A 20,230-nucleotide genomic window follows, 5' to 3' on the forward strand; every position below is an offset into this window, starting at 1 on the left:
CAATCTTATATAGTCATGCTGCAAGTGGAGCAAAAACAAACAAACCCCCAACCCCAAACTAGGTAAGATATTATTAGCATTTTACTATATATTTCTATATTATACTTGTTGGAATGCCAGCTCCCTACTCGCTCCAGTCATCATCTTCATCGTTTTATTATTCACAAAGTCAATGCTCTAGGCGCTGTACAGTTTTGTGTAAGTCATCACTCATTCCTGCCCACAGACTCCCAATTCTGTCACTATGCTTTGCTAGATGAGACATAGTTTTCAGCCCTGTCTCATTTCCTTTGTCACTCTCCAACTACCATAATTCCTAATGCTGTTGCAGCCCACACTCTTGAATTGAAAAGGATCTGGCACTGAAAAGGATCTTGTGGAAGCCAAGAATATGTCTCTGGTGGTGTGGCCCCCACCACTAGCTGAAGTTCCTTTCAGGTAGTCTGGAAGTAGCAGTTACAATTCCCTTCTAATGTTTGCAAATGTCCTTGCTTTGATTTCCCTTGTCATTTCAACATTTCAGTAAGGAACGTTGCAGAGAGGTTCTTCAGCTGGATCGGAAAGCACTTGTGAAGCTGCGCTGCGAGCTGGATCATAGATGGGAAATGAAGACATCCATACCCTCAGGGCCAAGACAATATAAAACATAAATTCAATTGTATCCTTACTTCAAAGTGTGTCCCTTGGAAATCAGTGCAACAAAGTACACACAGGGTTAAGCTATGTAAGAATTTCTTCCATAAGAGCCATCATACACAAATGAGATGGCTAACTAGCTTGAGTGCAAATCGACCCTTCTCTCAAAAATGTTTCTCTTTATGCTCACGCAGGTGTTTCTCTTCTTGGGAAAGTCACCAAGTTCTGATGGGTGCTAGTATATGTGTGGGACCTGCTACCACAAGAGAATAGATTAGACCAGTGGTTTCCAATTGGGGGTCTGTGGCACCCCCCACCCAGTGGTCCGTGGCACCATTCACATATCAAAAGCTACTATAGAGAAATCAAAATTTCCAAAAGTCCATGGCTTGGCTTTTGAAAATTGGGGCCCGCAGTTCTTAGCTAAGTGGGAACCACTGGACTAGACCTAATAATTCCGTACTTTTAACCAACCTAAAAAAGATCATTTATCAATCTCCTCACCTGAATTGCATAGAGGTTTATAGTTGGAGGCAGTATGATTCTGAATACTAGCTGCTGGAAATTGCAGGAGGAAAGTGTGCTCTTGTGCTCGGGTCCTGCTTGTGGATTTCCTGCAGCCATCTAGTTAGGCACTGTGAGACCAGGATGTTGGACTAGCAAGGCCAGTGGCAGATCCAGCAGGCTTGTCTTGTGTTAATGATCAGAAAGTACAGAAGCCTTAGGAGTTGTGTGGTTAAATCAGGATATATTTTCGAGCCTCTCTGGCAGCTGTTTTCCAACTAGACTACATTTTTTATCCGCTGTTCTTTGACAGGCACCCCTGTTTCCTTCCCCCATCTTCATTAACAGCATGTCCCAAATGTACATGAAGTTAGAGTGAGATAAACAGATCAGGACCTTCATCTAAGGCTTCTAATAGCTGTGCATTCAAATTGCCTGAACTTTGCCACTAACAGAGGAGCCCAATAATCTACTCTGCACAGTTTTTCCTGCAAGTGTCAAGAACCATTAACGTAAGCAGTTGCTGTGGCTTTGGGAAAACTAATCATGCTGCAAGCCCCGTCCCCACAGCCAAAAGAGCCCAGATGGATCACGTAATGAGGCCTCCAAATTACTTTTGGGTGTCTCCTTCCCTCCCTTACCCTTTTTAATGGGAAAACTACCATCATAATTGGACATGACAGCTTCTAAATACCAAGTCCCAGGAAGGAGGAAAATATTTGCTCTCACTTTTATTCAGTGACACAAGTTCAAACTTTTAATAGTGAAATATATATCCTTGTTTATCCTGAATAGCAGCAAATGGTGTGATGTGGAGGAAAAGAAACCCTGATCTAGATTGCAACACACTATCTGGGAGCATTTTAAAAACACCCCTCTTTAAAATACATGCTAAACTTATTTTGGTCAAAGCATGCCAGTTTGGGTTTATCCATTGCAGTTCTGTGGTGGAATTGCTCTGCAAATATGGGTAAGTCCTCTCTAGCTTAGTTCTAGCATGTCTATTCCAAAATAATTCCCAGTGAAACTTATTTCCTAGAAGCCATGTTTAGGATTATATCCTTTCAGAGTTTTGAGGAAGACCAGTGCTATTCATGTAATTCCTGCTGTGTTCAGTGGAACTTACTCCCAGGTAAATGTGTGTAGAATGCAGCCTCTGTTTCTATGGATGACTTTTACCTAACATTCTGAACAACAGCTGTATGTTTTTAAAAATGGGCATCAGCCATTGCTTCTTCAACCCTGAATCCTACATGTAACCTGATACCTGCAAGCACTCAGCAGTCTAATTCAGTCTTCATCTTCAGACTTCATCTAAATGCAGACCTCAAGGCTTCAACACCCAGCCTAAGTTTAGGATGTGGTTTTCTTTTGTTGCAGGGTGGGTCTGACCCATCCAGTTTGGGTAACATATAAAAAGAAATCTAGAAAAATCTGAGCTATTTTGTGACATTTTGGTTGGCTCTGATAACTATATTGCCCAACAGTGGATTTTGGAATAAATATTTCTCAAATCAAAAGGTGAGTGGTGTTATCAATATGCTGGAACCATATCTAAACAACAGCATACCCCTTTCCATTTTTTCACCCTTTATTTTGGACTTTAAGCAGTACTTAATGTGTGGGTAGCTTTCGGTAAAACCTTCGTGTGAGAGCTTCAGTGGTCTGTGAAGCTTTGCTTAGGTTTCTATTGAGCAAGATCAAAACATATTCCAAAGTGTGAGCCACAATTAACAGAAGTGAAATTCTCTGGGAAAAGGAGGAGTGCAATTTCAGTTAGGAGTATCGCCCTTTTCTCTAGCTCATACGAAAATAATATTTCCATCTCTTCCACCTTATTCCCTACTTTGTAGAAAGATGCATTTAGTAGAGGCTGCCAACATGGTTCATAGCCTGTAGAGGTCACTGTGGTCCTTAAAGAACTCGAATTTCAGGCCTTTGCATGTGATACACTTTATAAGAACACAAGAACAAAAGTCCTGCTCTTGTCCAACATTCACAAAGACCAACCAGTTGTTTATGGGAAGCTCACAAGTAGGAGAGTTTCACAAGAGAAATCTGCTCATGTTTTCCAGCAACTAATATGCCTCTGACACTGGAGCCAATGTATTACTATTATTATTAATTTTGCCCACACTCTAGGGTCCATTAAAGCACAATACAGTGGTACCTCGGGTTAAGAACTTAATTCGTTCTGGAGGTCTGTTCTTAACCTGAAACTGTTCTTAACCTGAAGCACCACTTTAGCTAATGGGGCCTCCTGCTGCTGCCGTGCTGCCGGAGCACGATTTCTGTTCTCATCCTGAAGCAAAGTTCTTAACCCGAGGTAATATTTCTGGGTTAGCAGAGTCTGTAACCTGAAGCGTATGTAACCCGAGGTACCACTGTACTGAAAACAGTTTAAAACAACTTATATATTGCCACTGTGACAAGTAGTCTTTGATAGACCCATATTTCACAAATTCACTGACCCCCTCTTTAAAATCTTTCCCAGCTGGTTGCGGCCTCGTGGTAACAGATTAACTATATGATGTGTGAAGAAGCATTTCCCTTTATCTGTTGTGCAACTCCCACCTTTCAACTTAATTGGATGACCACAGGCTCTAGTCTTATGAGAGCAAAGAAGAAAAACTTCTCTCCATCCACTTTCCTCCCCCTCCCACATCATTTTATAGACCTCCATCAAATCCCTCCTTATTCAGCTTCCCACCCCCCACCCCCGCAAACCTCAAAAGCTCCAAGCATTGTAATCTTTCCTCACCATCTTTTGGTGGCCTCTCAGGGACTGGGCACTGGCTGGCAACAAAGAGCCAAAATTTACAAGAGGCTGTGGAGGACACCTGAGAGACAGGAGAGACTGGCAGGCAGAAGTGGATTAAAGTATTGTGCTAAAGCAGATTATGGGCTTCTTACTTAGAGCTGCCAGCCAATTAAATAAATCTAAGCCAATGAATGCTATGATTCTTAATTGACTGAATGATTCAACTTTCATCAAGGGTAGTTTTTCAAGGCAGCATCTTGGCAGCTCGACTGCTTCCATGATAAAATACTGGGCTTTTCATTGGCACTGTGAGAACAGGATGCTGGGCTAAATGGGCCACTGGCCTGATCCAGCAGCCTCTTTTATGCATACACTAGGCAATAATAATATAAAAGTCTATTTCACAACTAACGGGGGTTACTATTTTACTGGGTTTTTAAAACCAATTAATCTATTAAAAGTTGTAGCGCTAGACTCTATGCATCATTGACCCATAACTCTGCTTGCCTCCTAGTTACTTGACTTGACTAGTATTCACAAATACACAGAGAGCCTGCACACATGCAGGCCTGTCCACCTATTCACTTGCACAGCTTCCCTCCTTCAGATTCACCTCACCTCATCTTCCACAGCACAGACAGAACTCTCTTCCATATGGATGTCCAGATCAGAAACTCAAAACTTTCTGGAGACAAAAATATATGAAGGATCCTTTGACTTCCCTTACCTTTAGGTAAGTTCTTCAGGGCAACTTCTTCCTGAATGAGTTTCTCTCTACTTGCTGGGAAAAAGCACGGATCACTTTTACCACCTTTTTACCTATTATTATTTCCTTCCAGTAAGAATCTGGTCATTTCCTCCCAGGTTTGTGCAGTCAGAATGTTCAAAGTTGCCAGGAATCTTAGCTTTGGCCAGGCAACTATTTCTCTATATACTCTGTTTAGAGGAGATAAAGGTATATTTAATATACCTGAGCAGTTGATTTTGTTAAGAACATTAAAGCTATGAGGTTTTGTTGCATAATGATACAGGAATCTAAAATGTTGCCGCTGCAGTAGAGGCATATTGTAGATTTGATCAAAATGTTTACACATCTTGTTACTTTGGTAAGTAGACATTTCTTGACCCCTGGGGACTAACAGTGTTCTAAATAAACAGAAGCAGCATCCCCAATAACACTTCCATGGCAACCGTTGTGATCCAGTGTCAGTAATTTGATCACTGGAACCACTGTGATGAAAGAAGGGGAACTTTTCTTTGGGGCGGAGGGGGGTGCAGTTGTTTACTCAGTTTGTCTAATTCCTGATTTCAGCTTCTCTGTCTAGCCCAAATAAATAAAAGGGTAATAGAAAGGATTGCAAATAACACCTAGTCTAGCCAATGGAACTGTTAAGGGGGGAAATGCACTTTTGTTTTCTTTTGTAAGGGCTCCTTTAGCAAATTTGCAAATATGCACCCATTTTCTCTTATGCAAAGCTAAAAATAGTTCCAAAAGTGCTCTGGACCTTGAAGAAAGGGGACTCCTTATCATGAGTATTCTTGAAAGCCATTATCAGCACTGCTGCAATACTGGTTATGGTACTAGATTTCAGCTTTTTCAAAGTACTTATTTAAAGTGCTGCAAAAACTTCCAGAACCAGTTCTTCCTGTGACGATGGCAGGACTTACAATGTGAATGTAAGTACAGTCGTACCTTGGAAGTCAAACAGAGTCCATTCCGGAAGTCCATTCAACTTCTGAAACGTTTGGAAACCAAAGTGTGGCTTCTGTTTAGCTGCAGGAAGCTCCTGCAGTCAACTGAAAGCCGTGGAAGCCCCGTCGGACGTTCGGCTTCCAAAAATAGTTTGCAAACCGGAACAGTCACTTGCAGCATTCGGGAGCCAAAACCTTCGGCTTGCAAGGCGTTTGGGATGCAAGGTACGACTGAACAATGATCACTGACAACTCTGAAATACAGCCATCAACCCTCTAAACCAGGTGAGGCAGCCACCTCAGGATGCACAAGGGCAGCAGATCTGTATGTAGATCTTCCTTCCCCTTCTTATTCCCAATGTAGATCTTCACTGACCTTCCCTGGCGGGGGAGAGGGGGAACCATTTTGCAGTTTGTCTCAGGTGCCAAAATGTCTTGGACCAACCCTGCTCTAAACTAATGTGCATAGACAGACTTTAAGAAGCTCAGTGCTGGGAGCAAAGAGGCCAAAATCTCCCTGTATGTGGTAAGCAACTTCTAAGTTCAAGAATCTCTGATCTGGATGAGAGATGCATCAGGGGAGAACAGGGAACTTAACCCTTTCCCCCCACACTATTTCCTGTTTCAGATCATACTCACCAAGCTTTCCCCTGCAGAATTCCAAATTGGGCATGAAAGCGGTTTTCCTGATCTTTATAGATCAGGATTCCAAATAACAACACATACTTGGTATTCTGCAGAGAGAAATCCACGGGGGGGGGGTGTTGCAGGTGGGGAAATATTATGTAACCCCTCCCCTGCTACTTCTGTGATCTCTGTTGTTCCCTCTGGAAGCCACATTTCAATATTTGAAATTGTTGTCCTGATAATGTTACACGCCTCTGCCTATAGTATCTAGCGTAGACCTCAGTTTTCATGTGTTGAGACATTTACTATTCACTATGTTAAAAGCATGGCTGCTGTCAAAATGCACCTCTAGAGAGGGCTAAAATAACCTTCCATACAGTGGGATCTAAAGCAACCAGATGCTTGTCAACTGAATCTACCTTAGGTGTGTCTGTGTGTCTAATTTTAGGCAAAGGACAAAACCAAACCTGCCTATAAATGTATGAGTTGCTAGTCCCAGCCAGCAAGATGTTAAGCTAACACGTATGAGGCCCAGGTGCTCATGAGTTTCCTTGTGGTTACAGCTGTTCCCCAGTTGTTGTGGATATGCAGTTGGCATTGTTTTGCCATTATCCTCTGAGCAGCTGAACAGTAGAAGATTGTACGGAAGAACAGAAGGACAGCATGTACTCATTTCACTGTTGAATTCAGTGCTTTGTTCTCTGTACTTATCTCCCATCCCAAAGGGCTCATGCTGATATGAAGCAACATGCAAAACGATTAGAAATTATAATACTCTATAACTAAAAGTAAAATCCAGGTACCCTCCTTTTTAAAAAAAGAAAATGCAATCAGTTCTGATTTTTGAAAAAGGGAGACGCTCCCTTGTTGGCTCCCTTCTTTAGTTCACATCAGAAATGGGATACATCCTTGCAAAAGGCAGGTACCTCTTCGACTGACACATCATTAAGTCAGCAGTGCAAACAGCGAGGCTCATAGTGGAAGTGGTGGTGAAGAAGGATTTGGGGTTAGTGAAGGTGACAAGCAAAGAACTGTCCCATTAAACAAGCATGTCAAATCTTCCAAAATAATCCTGCACACTATACATGCAGGGTCTGGGGGATACAGAAGTATTCTGCTTTGAGTCTACTTTCAATACTATGGGTGGAATTCAACATTATGTCTGCGCAAGCGTATCAGCTTGCCAGATGGAATTATCCATTTTAGTGTATCTTTCATCTTTGTTGGAAGCCGCCCAGAGTGGCTGGGGTACAAATTAATAATAATAATAATAATAATAATAGTAATAATAATAATAATAACCCCCCTTTCCCTACATGCTTTTCTGGGGATTCTCCTGACACCCCCCCTTCCCTCGAGCCAATGGAAGAGGTGCAGTGGGAGGATGGGGGAACCCCTGTTGAGCAAACGGAAGCTGTGATGGAGTTTGTTAGGTGAATCCTGCCCACTGTGTTCACCTTGGCCAGCAAGTCATTGCTTTTTCCACCTGCCTTGCCCCACCCTCCAGCCCTAGGTGCCTTCATAAGGGACCTGTTTCCAGAGGAAGAACTGATGAGAAAGATGCTCTGTTTGCCATCAGTGGATGGCTTGTTTCACCTCCGATGCCCCACCTCCAGCCTGAAGAACCTTCAGAAGAGAGTTGCTGCCATAGGCATTATGTGGACGTGTATTTTAATGAGCTGAAAAAAAGTAAAAAATGATGAGTCATGATGGTGTGGAGGCTGTGAGTATGAACTTAATGCCGCTTAGTTTAGATTTTGGTTGCTAGACGTTGTTAATATTGTTGTATAGATTATAAATGCTGTCGTGATTTATTAAGCATAGAATACGACTTTTGCTTTAAGTGTGATGTTTAGCTTATTTTGTTAGTTGCTGCTTTGTTAATAGTGTTTTATAGATCATAATTGTTTCAGGGATGATTTATTAATTATTCTTTGTGATTTATGTGATGTTGTATTATGTTCTATCATGTTGTTGTTGTTGTTGTTTAAGCCTATTTGGGATTCATTTGAATGAAAAGCGGCATAGAAATATAATCCACCCATCAATCTCTGTGCTATTTGCACCCCCATGTTGATAACCTTCATAAGCTGGAATCTACATTTGAATTTTAAAGTAGCTCCCTTTTGCATGCCACTATACTGCATCAGCAGTGGTCACATATGAACATATTGGAGTTAGATCCAGATCAAGTCCACAATTCCATGCATAAATCTGGGAGCAACACACTGGGCCTTTCTTTTGAGTTAGCATGAATAAAATTGCTCTACACATTAGTTGCACTTAACATGCATCAAAATCAATGGGACTTAAGTGGTGGCCAACTTTTCATGGTGATTTCACTTAGATCTTACTGCAACTAACCAACCCAAATAATCACACGATACACTTTCAGTTTTTTTATGGGAAAATGTCCTAATATGGGCTGTTCGATTTGTTTTCTTCATTTTCAGTCTGCGCAAATATGCATTGCAATTAGTGCTGCTGGTTATTTTGTTGCTAAGGGTACACACACACACACACACACACACACACACTACTTTCCAGTTCCCCTTGAAACACTGCAAGGCAAAAGTTAACATAGCCCACATGTTCACTTCTTTCCTGACACAACAAAGGGGGAGGGAGAGCAGAGAAAAACAATTTGTCATTTGTGCTTCCCTGACTATTGCAATTCAGGTCAATCGGTCTGGATGCCTGAATGGGGCAAGAAAGATTGCTATAGGCAGAAATGGGTCAGTAATAGCTGAATGCTTTTCAAGCTGCACATAGCCTTTGCATTGGACACACGTTGCATGCTTGTTTTAAATTATTTCTCAAAACGTAGCAATTCCCATCATGCTGAAACAGATCATAGGCAAACTTGTTGACTGTTTGCAAACACCCTTAGTTGACTTAGGAAGTTTCTTCTGTCTCTGTTTTAGTCACTATGACAAAACCTTTGACATGCCTTGACAAAAGCAGCAGCTTAGTGCGTGTTTGTTTCATAAAATTGCTATATAGCTCAATTGTAGAAGAAAAAAAGGAACCTCAACGTGGTTTACAAAGAAGATAAAACAATAAAATTATCACTAAATCAAATCAAATCAAAACTTTATTAGCAAAGCCAACAGGCCACAGCTATACAAGAGTTAAAAGTGAAAATAGGGATAAAAGGAAGAAAAGAACAAGCAAAAGGAGGTCCATCAGATGAACAAGTCTGTCACTCAGATGGTGGCCCTCAATTTCGCAGCTCTCTCGATGTACCTCGCGACCTTCTCTGTTATCTGACTATCCGTATCAGATAATAGAAAATACAGTGTAATGTCTGGTGAACGGCCGGGGTTGGAGAGAATGAGTGGAGTAATAATCTCATTCCTTAGGTCTTTGTAAAGGGGGCAGGATAGAAGGACGTGGGACACTGTTTCCGTGTTACCATCTCCACATGGGCAGAGTCGTTTTTCAAATGGAGTCTTTTGGTAACGACCTTCGAGTACAGCAGAGGGAAGAACATCCCATCTAGCCAATGTAAAGGCACGTCTGTATTTTGGGATGGTTAGTTTAAACAAATATGAAGCTGGAGAGTCAAAATGAGAAGGGGGAAAGTAGGTATACCATGGGCACAGTTTCTTTAAGATAGTCAGGTTGTTTTGTCGTTCAATGTCTTTCAGGCGCTGGCCTATTAGACTCTTTGCTTTAATGAGGCCCATTGATAGTAGGGACTGTGAATGCAGACCGCATGTAAGGAGTTTTTGATGCACAGTTTTGAACCACTTGCTTTTGTGAGGGTCTTGCATTACTAGAGGCAGTAGACCAGGTGGATTCAGATTAAGACGAAGCCAATAGTTGAATGTTCTCTGCCAGGTCCGAGTTTCCACAGATGGAAGGCAGGCCTCGAGTCGTAATGCTGCGTTTGGAACACAGGAGGGGACGCCGAATATCTGCCTTAGAAATTTAGACTGAACAGTTTCAAGACTGGAGCAGTGGTTCCCCGTCCAGATTTGTGCCCCGTACAGTAACTGCGCCAGAGGTTTTGCTTGAAAAACTTCAAGGGCTGCTGGGATGTATCTGCCCCCCTTCGTGTAAAAGAAGCGGGACAGCATCTTGATACTTTGAGCTGCTATCACTAAATATTTTTTACAACCATAATCTAAAACATACAGAAAGTTAAAACTGCAATAGAATAGACTAAAGCAGATCAAAAGACATATAAACTTTCTAAACATCTCGGTAGGTTTGTTTAAATATGAATGTCTTCATCAGGCAACAAAAAGAATACAGTGAATACTGTCTGATTTCAATAGGCAGGGAGTTCCAAAGTGTCAGTGGTGCCACACTAAATGTTCTTGCAGAGGCAGTGTTTTGCTCAAGTGCTATTTAAATCAAATACATTTACATTTCCTTACATTTATGTCCCACCTTTCTTCCATCATGAAACACAATGAGCTATGCATGTGGTTCCTAGGTCTCATCTCTAGTTATCCCATCCCAGACTTGCCTGAGTATGCCTTGGGTCTCACAGGGTATGCTTTGGGCCATATCCCAGGGGCAGTGCTGCATCACCACTGCCCTCTAGCAGCACATTGTGCTAGAGTGGTCACATATGCAGCATATGACTATGTCACCAGTGGCCTCAGCCTAACAGATCTACTGTACTGGCAGCACACAGCATTAATACGTAAATCAAATGGAGTGGGATGCCTACTCAGAGCTGGGAAACATGCACCGAAGAGCCCTACAATACCATTTTCAGCTATGGAAATGGAAGCACAAGGTAGGGGGAAAGTATCTTGGCCATTTAAAATAATGGGGACAGAATGCATAGCTTCTCTATTGACTGTTTCCTGAATGGAAACAGCTGTGCAGCTACCGATCTGATTTTAGAAAGCTTGGACAGTCAGTCAGGAGAGTGTTGTGGTAAATTGCAATGCAATGCGCAGACTGAAAATGAAGAAAACAAATCGAACAGCCCATATTAGGACATTTTCCCACAAAAAACCTGAAAGTGAATCGTGTGATTATTTGGGTTGGTTAGTTGCAGTAAGATCTAAGTGAAATCACCATGAAAAGTTGGCCACCACTTAAGTCCCATTGATTTTGATGCATGTTAAGTGCAACTAATGTGTAGAGCAATCTTATATGGTGCAAGTGAGGGGTGTGAAGGGAAAGGGCAGCTGCTGTGGGAAAGCTAATTCCAATGGCCGGTTGCATCTGCCCCAGCCTCTAGATGCATTGTGCTATAAGTTAGTTTTTTTGTGATGAGTGAATGGCATAGAGTTCTGCATCTTTGGTTTTATGCAACACTTAGTCCCAGTTTGGATTTGAGATAGCAATAAATATTTTCACAAAGGTCTAATTTCCTTATGCAAAAGAGCAGTTGAGCAATCCCTCCCACACTTTCCTTTCCTTACCGGCTATTGCACATCCTACCAGAATCCAATTAGATCCAGATGTTTGGGAGTTTGTGTTTGTCTTCCTCCCCACCCCCCTTTTGCAACTTCACCTAATATATCTGACTGGTATGGCAAAAAAGCTGAACGACCACAAGGCTTAATTTGTGGAAATCCATTTGTGTAGGCAACACATTTGCTCTCATCCTTAACAAAGCAGTTAATCAATATATGGCCCCAAAATAAATTAAAAAATTCTGCGATGTTAGTAGATTCCACCATCTGATGAGGCGATGCTTAGCTAAACACTTTATTAATCTGATTTTTAGAGAGTGTTCAGATATAGCAGTCGTCTGATGGAGCAACATGCCTTGATGTTCCATTAGTGGTAGTTTAGAACATCTGTTAATCTTGCGGTGATAACTGAAGTCATTTTCTCCTGCCCATAAATCTAAATATAGGATCCCAGGATGCAATTTGTATGTTTTCTTGAACCCCACAAAAGCAACTACAGAATTTTGACTTATCTGTCCTGCCCTTCATCAATCTTTGGAGGAGAAGACTAGATAAACTAGACTACGGTTGAAACCCATGTGGCATGAATTTGTGCTAAAGCCATTTGCATCTGCAAGAGGATTCTGGCTCTACCCTGTTAATTGGATTAAGGCTGGTTTGAAAACTTACTCTGACAATAGCTGAAGATTGGGCTTAGTCTGAATTCAGTTCTTCAGATAACTGCATATTCGACAAAACAGGCTTATTTTATTTTATTTTATTTATTTTAGCAATTGAATTAATTTGTGCTGAACTGCAAAAACTCTTCACTGACTTTAGCACTCCATATTGAGTAAGCGCAAATGATGAGCAGGTCTCTGGGAAATTAGAAGATTGTGTGTATGGCTGTTTATCAGAGGTAATGCATCAGCCTGAGGAGAAGCTGAGCTACCCTTTTGCTCTGTGTACTTGGGTACCAGGCAGCAGATGAAACAAGAAGATAGGCTTTGAAATATAAATGGAAAGGATCTTGGACAAACAACAACACTGTGTGTTTACTAAGGCTTACTAAGAAGTAGTAAGCCACTTACTGGGGAGTAGGTCCCATTGAACTTAATGGGAGTTACTTCTGAGTACATATGCAAAGGATCACACTGCTGAATAATGCTGTTTGCAGGTTTTAATTATTTGGCTTTTCTGAACACTGGTCTGTGTATTAGGTGGTGGGCCACATTGGCTATCTAGTGTATGAAGGTCCAACAAAGGAAGGTGAATCCCCCCCCCAGTAATACCATAATGAAAAGTTTGTTGAAAATTCTTCATATCTAAAGTTTGCAAATATTTAATACATACACCTTCTACTCTGAAAGCAAATCAGGAGACAGTGACTACAAATTTACACACACACCCCTCCACATGCTGTGAAGCTACAAGCATTAAGTTGCTCTGTAATTATAATGCCTCAAAGAAGAAAGTTTTATAATAGCAGTTTTCTGACTCTCAGCTATTAAAATCCATGGCACAAAATGAAAGAACATGATTCTAAACAACCCTGAGCTTTTAATTCTGCTCTGTAGTAGAAGGCAAAAGCTTTTTTTTCTGAATTGTGCTGATGTAATTGAAATAGTCAAACATTTGGAAAAACTGTAAACATTTTTTGCTGCTCCCAACTAGTAAGAAACTTTTACCATTTGTCCTTAAATTTTACTGACACATTTCAAAAGCGCCTAACAGCTGCTATTCTAAAGGCTGGAATCTTATAAAATAGCAACCTCACTTGTTTAATCTAACTGATTTATGGAACTTAAATGCTGCTTTCCAATTCTGCAAGGAAGACTTCTTTGGACACATTTTAATTATCCCAAATGACTTTCTTTGCTCTGTTCTATTTTGAAATCTCCTGGATAAACAATCTAACCAAGTTGACTGTCACTGTTCGCCTAAACCAGCTAGTAGCTCGGGTGTAATTGTTATGCTGGATAACATTTGAAGTTAACATTAGGGTGGTGGACTTCATGCATTTCCTTTCAAAATAAAATATGCAAACAAACAAAAAAGGGATTAAAATGCACTCTTTTCTATATGCTAGTTTTATTTCAAAATATATGTTTATTGGAATGTTGTTACCACTTCTCCACCCTAATGAAGGTTGCAGTTTAATAAATGTTAATCAAAATTTAGAAGACGATTTAGAGGAGAGTCTTTTCCAGCACATTCCCCCATAGATAATATATAGGGGGCTGCATGATAATGTCTGCAGGGCCAGAGGCAAAAGTAGGCAGAGTAATGCATGAGATTCTGACCTTTGTAAAGTAGGCTATGTTCCAGCCACACAAGTCAGAGGTTGCTACATTCGGACACAAACCTCCCAATACAGGCAAACAAGAATACTACAATTCAGGGGCCCATTCCAGTAAAACAAAAGGTGCTTAAGATAGGTGTAAAGCTGAGCTAGTGTGGTTTTGGGAGCCTCAAGAGATGGTGGGGGAAGAACATGCAATTCCAGGGGTTGGGTTGCTCCTTGTGCCCCTGCTGTTCAATACTGGAGCAAAGAATACTTGAATGAAAGTTTAAACCCCAAGAGTGCAGGCATGTGGTGTTTCATTCATTCATGCATTCTCTCTCTCTCTCTCTCTCTCTCTCTCTCTCTCTCTCTCTCTCTCACACACACACACACACCCCATTCATTTTAACTCAGGTGTAAATTGCTCCCTGTGCCCTTTTAACGCAACCATCAACTTGAAAACAACAAAATATGGGAGAGGATTGAATATCCAGCAGAACCACCAAGCCCAGAATAATGCCTAAGAGTATGCAGTAAAACAGATTAAGGGGGAAAGTTTTCCGTTTTTTAGAATACCCCTTTGAAGCAAACTGTGACCTCAGAAAACAAAGGTGTGTGTTTTTGGACAAAAACTGCAAATAGACAACAGATAAGGTGTATTTAAAGAACAGTCAAAAGTGTTGGAAAGCCACTTTGTCACATACTGTATAAAGCGAAAGAAACATGAAAAGAAACATAAAATCATGCAACTGTTTCTCAAATGGAAAGGTAAGTGATGCATGTGCTGGACGTTGGGAGGGAATTTCTCAGTCTGTTTAAAGAAGCATTATATAATGCTTCCCCGCCCCCCATTTAATGACCCCCATTGCATCATTTAACCTTTACATGTTTCTAGCTTCACATTTGGCCTATTATCACCTGAGAAGAAACTACTAATTCTGAGTAGTTTGAGGGTCTCCAAATGAGAAGGGTGTCAGTGTACATCTGAACGGATTTTTAAAAAAATGTTCCTCCTTTTATAATCCAGAGAACAATAACAGGAAAGGGATTAATAGGAGAGGATGGAGGATTAAAAAGAGTCTGCTTCCCCCCCAATCCCTTATTTCTGTTCCTTGTTTATAAATCTTGAGTGCTGCTCACCAGATGACTGACTGTATCTCACCACAGCAAAGCCAACATTATTTCAAATGGTCACATCAGTTTCTAAGATCCCAAGCCCTCAAGATTATACACTTCTTCCATTGTTTCCGCTTGATGCAAGCCCACCCCCCCCACTCTTTAGAAGAGGCTTTTCCTTTTCATTCTTATAAACTTCAATTAAGAAGTTGATGGCTCTCACATTTCAGAGTGTATGACCCAGCGGACGTTGCACTTTTTGCCTTTATTCATTCGGAGAGCAAAATGAAATTCAGTCTACAGCGGCTGACTGAATATATTCTCTCTGACGTTTCTGCTGCAAAACAGAGCAGTACCTGAGGGCTTCAAACACAGCGGGGAGCAAAACTTCCAAGTCTTGTAGAAATCAAATAGCAAGACTTTGTGATAACTTAAACCCTTTTATTTTAAAAAAAGTAAAAAGTTATCAGCTCAGATATCTCTGGATTGCAACTGTAACTGAAAACCTCATGTTTCCACTGCTAATAAACAGAAATAACATTTCTCATTCAAGGGGCAATAATGAATATAGAAATAATTTCACACACACCCCCAATCCACTTTTGAAAGAATGGTATCCCATGTCTCACCCAGCTATAGAACAATGATGTAATTATTATCTTAACTTACAGAATAAATATTTTGGACTGGACTCAAGGGCCAGAATATATGTGTGTGAATGTTGTAGCTAGCCTTGCTTTTAAAGAGAGGGTAGCTCATTCAATGGCCTTGAGCCAGTCACCGTTTTGCAGGAATTATGGTGATCTCTTTTACAGCATTACTTTCAGAGTGGTGAGCGTTCCAGAAATGGTAATGGAGTATGTGTGGAAAGGGTGCAATGCTCCTTATATCTCACTGGTGCTCGTGCGATAGCCATGCTTGGCGAAATGGGATGCTTAAAGTGTTACAACATTGTTTTTATTTGTAGGAGTTAGGGGCAGCAGTACACCACATGATAGTGTTTTATTAAAGTTTCATAGCACAGAGCATGGTGGAAAGTGTTTTTAATTCTATTTTTTGTTTTGCACATGGTGTGTGCACAGCCTTAAACATTTGGCAGCTGCACTTTTTCTTGCTGCACATTGCCTCCATGGTTATTCTCCCTTTCCTTCCAGTTCCAGAAGCATGTTTGACAAAGAATGAGGAATCTTTCTACTAAATCAGGCATGTCCAAAGCTCAACAACTGTGGGGTAAAAAAAAGGTCAACAACTTGGGTTGGCCCTTTGGTCGGCCCTCACGGCTCTTCACTTTATCAAATCTGGCCCTCTTTGAAAAAAGTTTGAACACCACTGTACTAAATGTTTTGGGGGGAAATGTCCATAAATTACACTATTTATTAGTATAATTGGAAAGTATGAAGCGGGAGACATATTTTGGAAGGAATATACAGACATTCTTGCAATGTGGTTGTAAGCCCATGTGACCAACAAATGTGCAATGTCATGTATGGGAAGCCAATTTCTCACATTGCAACATTTGCTTCCACATAGTTACATTCACTTTACAAATTATTCCCAGATAGTAATTATTATTATCATCATCATTTTTTTTAAAAAAATTAAAAAGTCTGTCATGCATAATTTTTCTTACTGGAATTAATTAAGGAGATCAACTACAAACCGTTTGTTGTTTCAGAAAAGAATGTTGGAATACACAATTCTAAGGCTTTTCCTACATAGTTTTTTTTCCTCTGATAGTTTTATAAGGTCTCAGTGAATTCCAGTAAATTATATATGAGAAATCTAACCGCTATACCAGGGTCTGCCTTTGTCTGAGACCCCATCTTTTTGATACATTTAAAGCAATATCATATGATTTAAAACAGTCATGGCATCCACCAAAGAGCCCCAGGAAGGAGGAACTCTAGTTTGTGAAGTGTGCAAAAAATTGTTAGGAGACTGTCTAACAGAGCTACAATTCTCAGAGTAGTTTAATCACCAATCCCTCTTTCTAGGGGACTCTGGGAATTGTAGCTCTATAAGATGAACAGGGGTCTCCTACAAACTCTCAGCACCCTTAACCAACTACAGTTTTCAGGATCCCTTAGGGAAGTCATGACTAGCAGAGCCTTCCAAACTTTTCATGCTGGTGACACACTTTTTAGACATGACTCATTTTGCCACACAGTAATTCAGTTTAGCATCCGTTCTGGGAGGAGCCCAAGGAACGTTCACACGACACACCTACACACTGCAGCTGACACACTAACCCAGGGGTCTGCAACCTTTAAGACAAAAAGAGCCACTTGGACCCGTTTCCGAAGGGGAAAAAAACTGGGAGCCGCAAAACCATTGCGGCATTTAAAACAAATATATCTCCGGAGCCGCGATCTGACAGTGGGCGGGAAGGTGACGCTGGGACGGTGTGTGACTAATGCACACACTGCCCCCATGCAACGTCACAGCCAGTACAGCACCCGCCACAGTGGGGAGTGTCGGGGCGCACAATGTGCCTCCTCCCCTCGCTAGTATCCGCCCCGGAGCCGCGGCAAAGGTGTAAAAGAGCCACATGCGGCTCCGGAGCCGCGGGTTGCAGACCCTTGCACTAATCATGACACATGGTTTGGAAAGCTCTGATTTAAAGTGTTAGGAGACTGCTCTAAATGTATAGTGCAGGTGGGGTCTCAGTCTTGCTTATTCTGTATCATTACAGAGTTATTTGGATATCTGATATTTTAATTATCATTATTTTTTTAACTGGGTCTCGTTTTGTTACTTTCTACTACTTCCCAGGTTTACACTGCTTCACTGGGCTTGTCTTCCTGTAAGACACACTGAATTCAATGGACCTTCCTCCAAGGTAAGTGTATATTGAATTGCAGTCTCATTTGGTTTTCAGCTCTTCCGCTGTAGCATGCCACAGGCTTTCTGATTGTTGAGAGTTAAGGGGAAAATAGCAAAAATATTTGTGTTGACTTCAGAATGCTGCAGATTAAGAGCAGATGTATTCCCCAAGCATGTGTTTCAGCTTTCATTGATGTGCTCTGAAGAACATTCTGTAGGCCAGGAAGTATATTGCATTTGCTAATTGTGGGCAGCTTGGCAGATGGGGAGCTAAAAATAATGTTTTTATGTTTTATTACTGTAAATTATTTTGTTCCGCCTCTCAAACAGAATATATCTGGTGCATTTAATCTATCGATCAGTTTTGCATTACACTTTTGCAGTACTTTCCAACAGAGTTGTCATCAAGGCACCAGTCAACTTTCTGTACTAAACCAATTAATAGCATATATTTCCACAATCCACCCTCCCCCCATCTTTCATGACTAAGAGACAGGGCCGGCTCACCCATGAGGCAAAGTGAGGTAACCATCTCAGGCAGCAGGATGCACAGGGGCAGCAGATACCAATGCAGATCTTTATTTCCTTCTTTTACCTGATGTAGATATTCACTCACCTGTTCTTCCCTGGTGTGGAGGTAGGCACCATTTTGTGGTTTTCCTCAGGGGCCAAAAGGTCTTGGGCAGGCCCTGCTAAGAGAGAATAGAATTAAAAGGAAGCACTAAGAGCACACTCCTAAATAAGGAGGAGGAGTGAAATAATAATATAGCGGTACCTCTATTTATGAACTTAATTCGTTCCGGAGGTCCATTCTTAACCTGAAACTGTTCTTAACTAGAGGCTTTCGCTAATGGGGCCTCTTGCTGCCACTGCGCCGCTGGCACACGATTTCCATTCTCATCCTGGGGCAAAGTTCTCAGCTTGAGGTAACTCTTCCAGGTTAGCAGAGTTTGTAATCTGAAGCGTTTGTAACCTGAGGCGTTTGTAACTCAAGGTACCACTGTAATGATAATAGTTTTGTAACCCTACCAAAGGACCCCTAGGCGGCAATTAGCAAAGTGTTAAAACAGTACCTTCAAAAAAAAAAGAAAAGGATGTATATTAGGGCTGCCATATTTCATAAAGTGAGAATCTGGAAACAAAAGTTGTTGAAATTTTAGGGGGGCAAAATCTCAAATAAAGAGAAGATTTTGAGCTACTGTAAAGGAAATTCAACAAAATCTACACTTTTGGCATACACCCAGATTTTCCTGTACATTTAAGCAATTTTGCCCAAACACTGTTTCTGACGGCCAAATCCCAGCTTTATCTAGGAAATTCCAGACATATATCCTTCATGAATCTGGTCCTTTTTCTTGCCTCTGATGCAGCAGTGGAAAATTGTCTCTAAAGGTGACAGACTTGGCTCAGGGGTTCAGTCCCCTGCTGCTGCTTCTTAGGTAAGCGACTCATCCAGTACCGGAAATGTTTTCGGTCAGCAATTTCAAACATGTTTTCCTGTACTAATAAGTTCCTCTACTTCAATTTGCATCCTGATATGGGTGAGTAAACCTGATCCTCTTGTATCTATTTAAAATGATGTGTCAATAAATAGTATTCTAGCTCAGATTTAGCTGCAGCATCTTGAGAATGTGGGATATACTAGATACGGAGCCATAATGAAATGGATTGGGTTTTCTCCTGTGTTGCCACCCACTAGGTCCCTGCTAAAGGTTCTTTTCCCCCCTGTGGAGCATAGGTTGCCTCCATTTGTAGCAAGGCATAAGGCCTAAACCAAGGTTGGAGATTTTTTTCTGTTTGACAACAGCATTTCATTTTAGACAACCTTCTGGGGGCCATATTCTGGTGGTGGGCAGGGCCAGAGGAAGTAGGCAGAGCAATTAATGTGAATTTTACTTTTGTAGACTAGTTTCTACACACACACACACACACACACACACACACACACTTCTTTCTTGTCTTTCATCGAAGCAAGCAAGAGGCATTATCAGAGTTATTTTAGACCCATAAAGACATTCAAAGAGAATGTGAATGAAGCAAGACCAGTGAGAGGTATGGCCTGAATGCTAGAAAGAGGCCTTTAGGGCTGCATTTGCTCCCCAGGCCTAAGGTTCCTCACCTTACAGACTTCCAATAGGAAACAGCTTTTATTTCTATTTCTTTTCCATTCATGTGTTTCATCCTGAGGCAGAATGTGAATGAGACTAAAAATGAATAGGGCCCCTGGGTCACATTATAATTTGAGGAGGCCCCAAAATATGTCATACTCCTAAAATGAGAGGAGCAGAGCTGCAAAGTATGGATAGGATTGCAGCTTAAATCAATTAACACAGCCTAAAATGTTTGGTAGGCATATTGGCATGCTCAAAGTAGCTTACTGACAGGGAGCACTTAGAAGATATACCAGCCAAGAACCTAAACAAG

The 20,230-nt window shown here is 41.2% G+C and overlaps 1 long non-coding RNA gene across 2 annotated transcripts; it reads right to left on the reverse strand.

The window, feature by feature from the left end:
• Positions 1 to 79: 79 nt before the first annotated feature.
• Positions 80 to 20,190, reverse strand: LOC309372370. 2 transcript variants are annotated; one of them, XR_014169467.1, is made up of 4 exons: positions 19,926 to 20,044; positions 18,423 to 18,495; positions 3,902 to 4,682; positions 80 to 622 (listed from the first exon to the last, which is right to left on the reverse strand). It is a non-coding gene; the product is annotated as an uncharacterized lncRNA (long non-coding RNA). The 2 variants fall into 2 exon arrangements; XR_014169466.1 differs by lacking the exon at positions 3,902 to 4,682 and having other exon boundaries at positions 19,926 to 20,190.
• Between the last annotated feature and the right edge of the window lie 40 nt (positions 20,191 to 20,230).

The sequence above is a fragment of the Podarcis melisellensis genome (assembly GCF_964234715.1).
Source record: "Podarcis melisellensis genome assembly, chromosome: 6".
Classification (NCBI taxonomy): domain Eukaryota; kingdom Metazoa; phylum Chordata; class Lepidosauria; order Squamata; family Lacertidae; genus Podarcis; species Podarcis melisellensis.